A 12,198-nucleotide genomic window follows, 5' to 3' on the forward strand; every position below is an offset into this window, starting at 1 on the left:
CAGATCACTTACAACTCAATAGATTCTACCTTCCTGTAACGTTTCAGCCTGATTGAACCTTGTTTTCACTCAAATGAACCCAGAATGATGTGAAATTGTGCTTCGTGCAACATAATTCTGGGTGCCATTTAAAAACCATAAGTGCTAATGACTCCATTCCTTTTTGTGGTTGTAGGGGCTGTTGGTTGGAGTACACTAAAACAAACCTGATCTCTCTAGGACATTCAGAAGCCAAGTTATTAGCCCACAAATGTGTAACTGGACTACTTCTTTAAATTGACACCAGATCCGGTGACCTTTGGGACATGGTTTGACCCCCTTAGGAAAGTGCTATCATCATGAAACGTTCAAATCACTTACAACTCAATAGATTCTACCTTCCTGTAACGTTTCAGCCTGATTGGACCTTGTTTTCACACAAATGAACCCAGAATGATGTGAAATTGTGCTTCGTGCAACATAATTCTGGGTGCAATTTAAAAAGCATAAGTGCTAATGACTCCATTCCTTTTTGTGGTTGTAGGGGCTGTTGATTGGAGTATACTAAAACAAACCTGATCTCTCTTGGACATTCAGAAGCCAAGTTATAAGCCCACAAATGTGTAACTGGACTACTTCTTTAAATTGACACCAGATCCGGTGACCTTTGGGACATGGTTTGACCCCCTTAGGAAAGTGCTATCACCATGAAACGTTCAGATCACTTACAACTCAATAGATTCTACCTTCCTGTAACGTTTCAGCCTGATTGGACCTTGTTTTCACACAAATGAACCCAGAATGATGTGAAATTGTGCTTCGTGCAACATAATTCTGGGTGCCATTTACAAGCCATAAGTGCTAATGACTCCATTCCTTTTTGTGGTTGTAGGGGCTTTTGATTGGAGTACACTAAAACAAACCTGATCTCTCTAGGACATTCAGAAGCCAAGTTATTAGCCCACAAATGTGTAACTGGACTACTTCTTTAAATTGACACCAGATCCGGTGACCTTTGGGACATGGTTTGACCCCCTTAGGAAAGTGCTATCATCATGAAACGTTCAAATCTCTTACAACTCAATAGATTCTACCTTCCTGTAACGTTTCAGCCTGATTGGACCTTGTTTTCACACAAATGGACCCAGAATGATGTGAAATTGTGCTTCGTGCAACATAATTCTGGGTGCCATTTACAAACCATAAGTGCTAATGACTCCATTCCTTTTTGTGGTTGTAGGGGCTTACGATTGGAGTACACTAAAACAAACCTGATCTCTCTAGGACATTCAGAAACCAAGTTATAAGCCCACAAATATGTAACTGGACTACTTCTTTAAATTGACACCAGATCAAGTGACATTTGGGACATGGTTTGACCCCCTTAGGAAAGTGCTATCATCATGAAACGTTCAGATCACTTACAACTCAATAGATTCTACCTTCCTATAACATTTCAGCCTGATTGGACCTTGTTTTCACACAAATGAACACAGAATGATGTGAAATTGTGCTTCGTGCAACATAATTCTGGGTGCCATTTAAAAACCATAAGTGCTAATGACTCCATTCCTTTTTGTGGTTGTAGGGGCTGTTGGTTGGAGTAAACTAAAACAAACCTGATCCCTCTAGGACATTCAGAAGCCAAGTTATAAGCCCACAAATGTGTAACTGGACTACTTCTTTAAATTGACACCAGATCCGGTGACCTTTAGGACATGGTTTGACCCCCTTAGGAAAGTGCTATCACCATGAAACGTTCAGATCACTTACAACTCAATAGATTCTACCTTCCTGTAACGTTTCAGCCTGATTGGACCTTGTTTTCACACAAATGAACCCATAATGATGTGAAATTGTGCTTCGTGCAACATAATTCTGGGTGCCATTTACAAACCATAAGTGCTAATGACTCCATTCCTTTTTGTGGTTCAAGGGGCTTTTGAATGGAGTACACTAAAACAAACCTGATCTCTCTAGGACATTCAGAAGCCAAGTTATTAGCCCACAAATGTGTAACTGGACTACTTCTTTAAATTGACACCAGATCCGGTGACCTTTGGGACATGGTTTGACCCCCTTAGGAAAGTGCTATCATCATGAAACGTTCAAATCACTTACAACTCAATAGATTCTACCTTCCTGTAACGTTTCAGCCTGATTGGACCTTGTTTTCACACAAATGAACCCAGAATGATGTGAAATTGTGCTTCGTGCAACATAATTCTGGGTGCCATTTAAAAAGCATAAGTGCTAATGACTCCATTCCTTTTTGTGGTTGTAGGGGCTGTTGATTGGAGTATACTAAAACAAACCTGATCTCTCTTGGACATTCAGAAGCCAAGTTATAAGCCCACAAAAGTGTAACTGGACTACTTCTTTAAATTGACACCAGATCCGGTGACCTTTGGGACATGGTTTGACCTCCTTAGGAAAGTGCTATCATCATGAAACGTTCAGATCACTTACAACTCAATAGATTCTACCTTCCTGTAACGTTTCAGCCTGATTGGACCTTGTTTTCACACAAATGGACCCAGAATGATGTGAAATTGTGCTTCGTGCAACATAATTCTGGGTGCCATTTACAAACAATAAGTGCTAATGACTCCATTCCTTTTTGTGGTTGTAGGGGCTTTTGATTGGAGTACACTAAAACAAACCTGATCTCTCTAGGACATTCAGAAGCCAAGTTATAAGCCCACAAATGTGTAACTGGACTACTTCTTTAAATTGACACCAGATCCGGTGACCTTTGGGACATGGTTTGACCCCTTATAGGAATGTGCGATCATCATGAAAAAGTTCAGATCACTTACAACTCAATAGATTCTACCTTCTTGTAGCGTTTCAGCCGGATTGGACCTTGTTTTCACACAAATGGACCCAGAATGATGTGAAATTGTGCTTCGTGCAACATAATTCTGGGTGCCATTTACAAACTATAAGTGCTAATGACTCCATTCCTTTTTGTGGTTGTAGGGGCTGTTGATTGGAGTACACTAAAACAAACCTAACCTCTCTAGGACATTCAGAAGCCAAGTTATAAGCCCACAAAGGTGTAACTGGACTACTTCTTTAAATTGACACCAGATCCGGTGACCTTTGGGACATGGTTTGACCTCCTTAGGAAAGTGCTATCATCATGAAACGTTCAGATCACTTACAACTCAATAGATTCTACCTTCCTGTAACGTTTCAGCCTGATTGGACCTTGTTTTCACACAAATGGACCCAGAATGATGTGAAATTGTGCTTCGTGCAACATAATTCTGGGTGCCATTTACAAACAATAAGTGCTAATGACTCCATTCCTTTTTGTGGTTGTAGGGGCTTTTGATTGGAGTACACTAAAACAAACCTGATCTCTCTAGGACATTCAGAAGCCAAGTTATAAGCCCACAAATGTGTAACTGGACTACTTCTTTAAATTGACACCAGATCCGGTGACCTTTGGGACATGGTTTGACCCCTTATAGGAATGTGCGATCATCATGATACGTTCAGATCACTTACAACTCAATAGATTCTACCTTCTTGTAACGTTTCAGCCTGATTGGACCTTGTTTTCACACAAATGGACCCAGAATGATGTGAAATTGTGCTTCGTGCAACATAATTCTGGGTGCCGTTTACAAACCATAAGTGCTAATGACTCCATTCCTTTTTGTGGTTGTAGGAGCTGTTGATTGGAGTACACTAAAACAAACCTAACCTCTCTAGGACATTCAGAAGCCAAGTTATAAGCCCACAAAGGTGTAACTGGACTACTTCTTTAAATTGACACCAGATCCGGTGACCTTTGGGACATGGTTTGAGCCCCTTAGGAAAGTGCTATCATCATGAAACATTCAGATCACTTACAACTCAATAGATTCTAACTTCCTGTAATGTTTCAGCCTGATTGGACCTTGTTTTCACACAAATGGACCCAGAATTATGTGAAATTGTGCTTCGTGCAACATAATTCTGGGTGCCATTTACAAACCATAAGTGCTAATGACTCCATTCCTTTTTGTGGTTGTAGGGGCTGTTGATTGGAGTACACTAAAACAAACCCGACCTCTCTAGGACATTCAGAAGCCAAGTTATAAGCCCACAAAGGTGTAACTGGACTACTTCTTTAAAGTGACACCAGGCCCGGTGACCTTTGGGACATGGTTTGACCCCCTATAGGAATGTGCGATCATCATGAAACGTTCAGAACACTTACAACTCAATAGATTCTACCTTCTTGTAACGTTTCAGCCTGATTGGACCTTGTTTTCACACAAATGGACCCAGAATGATGTGAAATTGTGCTTCGTGCAACATAATTCTGGTTGCCATTTACAAACCATAAGTGCTAATGACTCCATTCCTTTTTGTGGTTGTAGGGGCTGTTGATTGGAGTACACTAAAACAAACCTGACCTCTCTAGGACATTCAGAAGCCAAGTTATAAGCCCACAAAGGTGTAACTGGACTACTTCTTTAAAGTGACACTTGGCCCGGTGACCTTTGGGACATGGTTTGACCCCCTATAGGAATGTGCGATCATCTTGAAACGTTCAGATCACTTACAACTCAATAGATTCTACCTTCTTGTAGCGTTTCAGCCTGATTGGTCCTTGTTTTCACACAAATGGACCCAGAATGATGTGAAATTGTGCTTCGTGCAACATAATTCTGGGTGCCAATTACAAACCATAAGTGCTAATGACTCCATTCCTTTTTGTGGTTGTAGGGGCTGTTGATTGGAGTACATTAAAACAAACCTGATCTCTCTAGGACATTCAGAAGCCAAGTTATAAGCCCACAAATGTGTAACTGGACTACTTCTTTAAATTGACACCAGATCCGATGACCTTTGGGACATGGTTTGACCCCCTTAGGAAAGTGCTATCATCATGAAACGTTCAGATCACTTACAACTCAATAGATTCTACCTTCCTGTAACGTTTCAGCCTGATTGGACCTTGTTTTCACACAAATGGACCCAGAATGATGTGAAATTGTGCTTCGTGCAACATAATTCTGGGTGCCATTTACAAACCATAAGTGCTAATGACTCCATTCCTTTTTGTGGTTGTAGGGGCTGTTGATTGGAGTATACTAAAACAAACCTGATCTCTCTAGGACATTCAGAAGCCAAGTTATAAGCCCACAAATGTGTTACTGGACTGCTTCTTTAAATTGACACCAGATCCGGTGACCTTTGGGACATGGTTTGAGCCCCTTAGGAAAGTGCTATCATCATGAAACATTCAGATCACTTACAACTCAATAGATTCTACCTTCCTGTAACGTTTCAGCCTGATTGGACCTTGTTTTCACACAAATGAACCCAGAATGATGTGAAATTGTGCTTCGTGCAACATAATTCTGGGTGCCATTTACAAACCATAAGTGCTAATGACTCCATTCCTTTTTGTGGTTGTAGGGGCTGTTGATTGGAGTACACTAAAACAAACCCGACCTCTCTAGGACATTCAGAAGCCAAGTTATAAGCCCACAAAGGTGTAACTGGACTACTTCTTTAAAGTGACACCAGGCCCGGTGACCTTTGGGACATGGTTTGACCCCCTATAGGAATGTGCGATCATCATGAAACGTTCAGAACACTTACAACTCAATAGATTCTACCTTCTTGTAACGTTTCAGCCTGATTGGACCTTGTTTTCACACAAATGGACCCAGAATGATGTGAAATTGTGCTTCGTGCAACATAATTCTGGTTGCCATTTACAAACCATAAGTGCTAATGACTCCATTCCTTTTTGTGGTTGTAGGGGCTGTTGATTGGAGTACACTAAAACAAACCTGACCTCTCTAGGACATTCAGAAGCCAAGTTATAAGCCCACAAAGGTGTAACTGGACTACTTCTTTAAAGTGACACTTGGCCCGGTGACCTTTGGGACATGGTTTGACCCCCTATAGGAATGTGCGATCATCTTGAAACGTTCAGATCACTTACAACTCAATAGATTCTACCTTCTTGTAGCGTTTCAGCCTGATTGGTCCTTGTTTTCACACAAATGGACCCAGAATGATGTGAAATTGTGCTTCGTGCAACATAATTCTGGGTGCCAATTACAAACCATAAGTGCTAATGACTCCATTCCTTTTTGTGGTTGTAGGGGCTGTTGATTGGAGTACATTAAAACAAACCTGATCTCTCTAGGACATTCAGAAGCCAAGTTATAAGCCCACAAATGTGTAACTGGACTACTTCTTTAAATTGACACCAGATCCGATGACCTTTGGGACATGGTTTGACCCCCTTAGGAAAGTGCTATCATCATGAAACGTTCAGATCACTTACAACTCAATAGATTCTACCTTCCTGTAACGTTTCAGCCTGATTGGACCTTGTTTTCACACAAATGGACCCAGAATGATGTGAAATTGTGCTTCGTGCAACATAATTCTGGGTGCCATTTACAAACCATAAGTGCTAATGACTCCATTCCTTTTTGTGGTTGTAGGGGCTGTTGATTGGAGTATACTAAAACAAACCTGATCTCTCTAGGACATTCAGAAGCCAAGTTATAAGCCCACAAATGTGTTACTGGACTGCTTCTTTAAATTGACACCAGATCCGGTGACCTTTGGGACATGGTTTGAGCCCCTTAGGAAAGTGCTATCATCATGAAACATTCAGATCACTTACAACTCAATAGATTCTACCTTCCTGTAACGTTTCAGCCTGATTGGACCTTGTTTTCACACAAATGGACCCAGAATGATGTGAAATTGTGCTTCGTGCAACATAATTCTGGGTGCCATTTACAAACCATAAGTGCTAATGACTCCATTCCTTTTTGTGGTTATAGGGGCTGTTGATTGGAGTACACTAAAACAAACCTAACCTCTCTAGGACATTCAGAAGCCAAGTTATAAGCCCACAAAGGTGTAACTGGACTACTTCTTTAAAGTGACACTTGGCCCGGTGACCTTTGGGACATGGTTTGACCCCCTATAGGAATGTGCGATCATCTTGAAACGTTCAGATCACCTACAACTCAATAGATTCTACCTTCTTGTAGCGTTTCAGCCGGATTGGACCTTGTTTTCACACAAATGGACCCAGAATGATGTGAAATTGTTCTTCGTGCAACATAATTCTGGGTGCCACTTACAAACCATAAGTGCTAATGACTCCATTCCTTTTTGTGGTTGTAGGGGCTGTTGATTGGAGTACACTAAAACAAACCTAACCTCTCTAGGACATTCAGAAGCCAAGTTATAAGCCCACAAAGGTGTAACTGGACTACTTCTTTAAAGTGACACCAGGCCTGGTGACCTTTGGGACATGGTTTTACCCCCTATAGGAATGTGCGATCATCTTGAAACGTTCAGATCACTTACAACTCAATAGATTCTACCTTCTTGTAGCGTTTCAGCCTTATTGGACCTTGTTTTCACACAAATGGACCCAGAATGATGTGAAATTGTGCTTCGTGTAACATAATTCTGGGTGCCATTTACAAACCATAAGTGCTAATGATTCCATTCCTTTTTGTGGTTGTAGGGGCTGTTGATTGGAGTACACTAAAACAAACCTGATCTCTCTAGGACATTCAGAAGCCAAGTTATAAGCACACAAATGTGTAACTGGACTACTTCTTTAAATTGACACCAGATCCGGTGATCTTTTGGACATGGTTTGACCCCCTTAGGAAAGTGCTATCATCATGAAACGTTCAGATCACTTACAACTCAGTAGATTCTACCTTCCTGTAACGTTTCAGCCTGATTGGACCTTGTTTTCACACAAATGAACCCAGAATGATGTGAAATTGTGCTTTGTGCAACATAATTCTGGGTGCCATTTAAAAACCATAAGTGCTAATGACTCCATTCCTTTTTGTGGTTGTAGGAGCTGTTGATTGGAGTACACTAAAACAAACCTGATCTCTCTAGGACATTCAGAAGCCAAGTTATAAGCCCACAAATGTGTAACTGGACTACTTCTTTAAATTGACACCAGATCCGGTGACCTTTGGGACATGGTGTGACCCCCTTAGGAAAGTGCTATCATCATGAAACGTTCAGATCACTTACAACTCAATAGATTCTACCTTCCTGTAACGTTTCAGCCTGATTTGACCTTGTTTTCACACAAATGGACCCAGAATGATGTGAAATTGTGCTTCGTGCAACATAATTCTGGGTGCCATTTACAAACCATAAGTGCTAATGACTCCATTGCTTTTTGTGGTTGTAGGGGCTGTTGATTGGAGTACACTAAAACAACCCTGACCTCTCTAGGACATTCAGAAGCCAAGTTATAAGCCCACAAATGTGTAACTGGACTACTTCTTTAAAGTGACACCAGATCCGGTGACCTTTGGGACATGGTTTGACCCCCTTAGGAAAGTGCGATCATCATGAAACGTTCAGATCACTTACAACTCAATAGATTCTACCTTCCTGTATTGTTTCAGCCTGATTGGACCTTGTTTTCACACAAATGAACCCAGAATGATGTGAAATTGTGCTTCGTGCAACATAATTCTGGGTGCCATTTAAAAACCATAAGTGCTAATGTCTCCATTCCTTTTTGTGGTTGTAGGGGCTGTTGATTGGAGTACACTAAAGCAAACCTGATCGCTCTAGGACATTCAGAAGCCAAGTTATAAGCCCACAAATGTGTAACTGGACTACTTCTTTAAATTGACACCAGATCCGGTGACCTTTGGGACATGGTTTGACCCCCTATAGGAATGTGCGTTCATCATGAAACGTTCAGATCACTTACAACTCAATAGATTCTACCTTCCTGTAACGTTTCAGCCTGATTGGACCTTGTTTTCACACAAATGAACCCAGAATGATTTGAAATTGTGCTTTGTGCAACATAATTCTGGGTGCCATTTAAAAACCATAAGTGCTAATGACTCCATTCCTTTTTGTGGTTGTAGGGGCTGTTGATTGGAGTATACTAAAACAAACCTCATCTCTCTAGGGCATTCAGAAGCCAAGTTATAAGCCCACAAATGTGTAACTGGACTACTTCTTTAGACACCAGATCCGGTGACCTTTGGGACATGGTTTGACCCCCTTACGAAAGTGCTATCATCATGAAACGTTCAGATCACTTACAACTCAATAGATTCTACCTTCCTGTAACGTTTCAGCCTGATTGGACCTTGTTTTCACACAAATGAACCCAGAATGATGTGAAATTGTGCTTCGTGCAACATAATTCTGGGTGCCATTTACAAACCATAAGTGCTAATGACTCCATTCCTTTTTTGTGGTTGTAGGGGCTTTTGATTGGAGTACACTAAAACAAACCTGATCTCTCTAGGACATTCAGAAGCCAAGTTATTAGCCCACAAATGTGTAACTGGACTACTTCTTTAAACTGACACCAGATCCGGTGACCTTTGGGACATGGTTTGACCCCCTTAGGAAAGTGCTATCATCATGAAACGTTCAAATCACTTACAACTCAATAGATTCTACCTTCCTGTAACGTTTCAGCCTGATTGGACCTTGTTTTCACACAAATGAACCCAGAATGATGTGAAATTGTGCTTCGTGCAACATAATTCTGGGTGCCATTTAAAAAGCATAAGTGCTAATGACTCCATTCCTTTTTGTGGTTGTAGGGGCTGTTGATTGGAGTATACTAAAACAAACCTGATCTCTCTTGGACATTCAGAAGCCAAGTTATAAGCCCACAAATGTGTAACTGGACTACTTCTTTAAATTGACACCAGATCCGGTGACCTTTGGGACATGGTTTGACCTCCTTAGGAAAGTGCTATCATCATGAAACGTTCAGATCACTTACAACTCAATAGATTCTACCTTCCTGTAACGTTTCAGCCTGATTGGACCTTGTTTTCACACAAATGGACCCAGAATGATGTGAAATTGTGCTTCGTGCAACATAATTCTGGGTGCCATTTACAAACCATAAGTGCTAATGACTCCATTCCTTTTTGTGGTTGTAGGGGCTGTTGATTGGAGTACACTAAAACAAACCTGATCTCTCTAGGACATTCAGAAGCCAAGTTATAAGCACACAAATGTGTAACTGGACTACTTCTTTAAATTGACACCAGATCCGGTGATCTTTGGGACATAGTTTGACCCCCTTAGGAAAGTGCTATCATCATGAAACGTTCAGATCACTTACAACTCAATAGATTCTACCTTCCTGTAACGTTTCATCCTGATTGGACCTTGTTTTCACACAAATGAACCCAGAATGATGTGAAATTGTGATTCGTGCAAAATAATTCTGGGTGCCATTTACAAACCATAAGTGCTAATGACTCCATTCCTTTTTGTGGTTGTAGGGGCTGTTGATTGGAGTACACTAAAACAAACCTGACCTCTCTAGGACATTCAGAAGCCAAGTTATAAGCCCACAAAGGTGTAACTGGACTACTTCTTTAAAGTGACACCAGGCCTGGTGACCTTTGGGACATGGTTTGACCCCCTATAGGATTGTGCGATCATCATGAAACGTTCAGATCACTTACAACTCAATAGATTCTACCTTCTTGTAACGTTTCAGCCTGATTGGACCTTGTTTTCACACAAATGGACCCAGAATGATGTGAAATTGTGCTTCATGCAACATAATTCTGGGTGCCATTTACAAACCATAAGTGCTAATGACTCCATTCCTTTTTGTGGTTGTAGGGGCTTTTGATTGGAGTACACTAAAACAAACCTGATCTCTCTAGGACATTCAGAAGCCAAGTTATAAGCCCACAAATGTGTAACTGGACTAATTCTTTAAAGTGACACCAGGCCCGGTGACCTTTGGGACATGGTTTGACCCCCTATAGGAATGTGCGATCATCATGAAACGTTCAGATCACTTACAACTCAATAGATTCTACCTTCTTGTAACGTTGCAGCCTGATTGGACCTTGTTTTCACACAAATGAACCCAGAATGATGTGAAATTGTGCTTCGTGCAACATAATTCTGGGTGCCATTTACAAACCATAAGTGCTAATGACTCCATTCCTTTTTGTGGTTGTAGGAGCTGTTGATTGGAGTACACTAAAACAAACCTAACCTCTCTAGGACATTCAGAAGCCAAGTTATAAGCCCACAAAGGTGTAACTGGACTACTTCTTTAAATTGACACCAGATCCGGTGACCTTTGGGACATGGTTTGAGCCCCTTAGGAAAGTGCTATCATCATGAAACATTCAGATCACTTACAACTCAATAGATTCTAACTTCCTGTAATGTTTCAGCCTGATTGGACCTTGTTTTCACACAAATGGACCCAGAATTATGTGAAATTGTGCTTCGTGCAACATAATTCTGGGTGCCATTTACAAACCATAAGTGCTAATGACTCCATTCCTTTTTGTGGTTGTAGGGGCTGTTGATTGGAGTACACTAAAACAAACCCGACCTCTCTAGGACATTCAGAAGCCAAGTTATAAGCCCACAAAGGTGTAACTGGACTACTTCTTTAAAGTGACACCAGGCCCGGTGACCTTTGGGACATGGTTTGACCCCCTATAGGAATGTGCGATCATCATGAAACGTTCAGAACACTTACAACTCAATAGATTCTACCTTCTTGTAACGTTTCAGCCTGATTGGACCTTGTTTTCACACAAATGGACCCAGAATGATGTGAAATTGTGCTTCGTGCAACATAATTCTGGTTGCCATTTACAAACCATAAGTGCTAATGACTCCATTCCTTTTTGTGGTTGTAGGGGCTGTTGATTGGAGTACACTAAAACAAACCTGACCTCTCTAGGACATTCAGAAGCCAAGTTATAAGCCCACAAAGGTGTAACTGGACTACTTCTTTAAAGTGACACTTGGCCCGGTGACCTTTGGGACATGGTTTGACCCCCTATAGGAATGTGCGATCATCTTGAAACGTTCAGATCACTTACAACTCAATAGATTCTACCTTCTTGTAGCGTTTCAGCCTGATTGGTCCTTGTTTTCACACAAATGGACCCAGAATGATGTGAAATTGTGCTTCGTGCAACATAATTCTGGGTGCCAATTACAAACCATAAGTGCTAATGACTCCATTCCTTTTTGTGGTTGTAGGGGCTGTTGATTGGAGTACATTAAAACAAACCTGATCTCTCTAGGACATTCAGAAGCCAAGTTATAAGCCCACAAATGTGTAACTGGACTACTTCTTTAAATTGACACCAGATCCGATGACCTTTGGGACATGGTTTGACCCCCTTAGGAAAGTGCTATCATCATGAAACGTTCAGATCA

The sequence above is a fragment of the Nothobranchius furzeri genome, chromosome 3, assembly GCF_043380555.1.
Source record: "Nothobranchius furzeri strain GRZ-AD chromosome 3, NfurGRZ-RIMD1, whole genome shotgun sequence".
NCBI classification, from domain to species: Eukaryota; Metazoa; Chordata; class Actinopteri; order Cyprinodontiformes; family Nothobranchiidae; genus Nothobranchius; species Nothobranchius furzeri.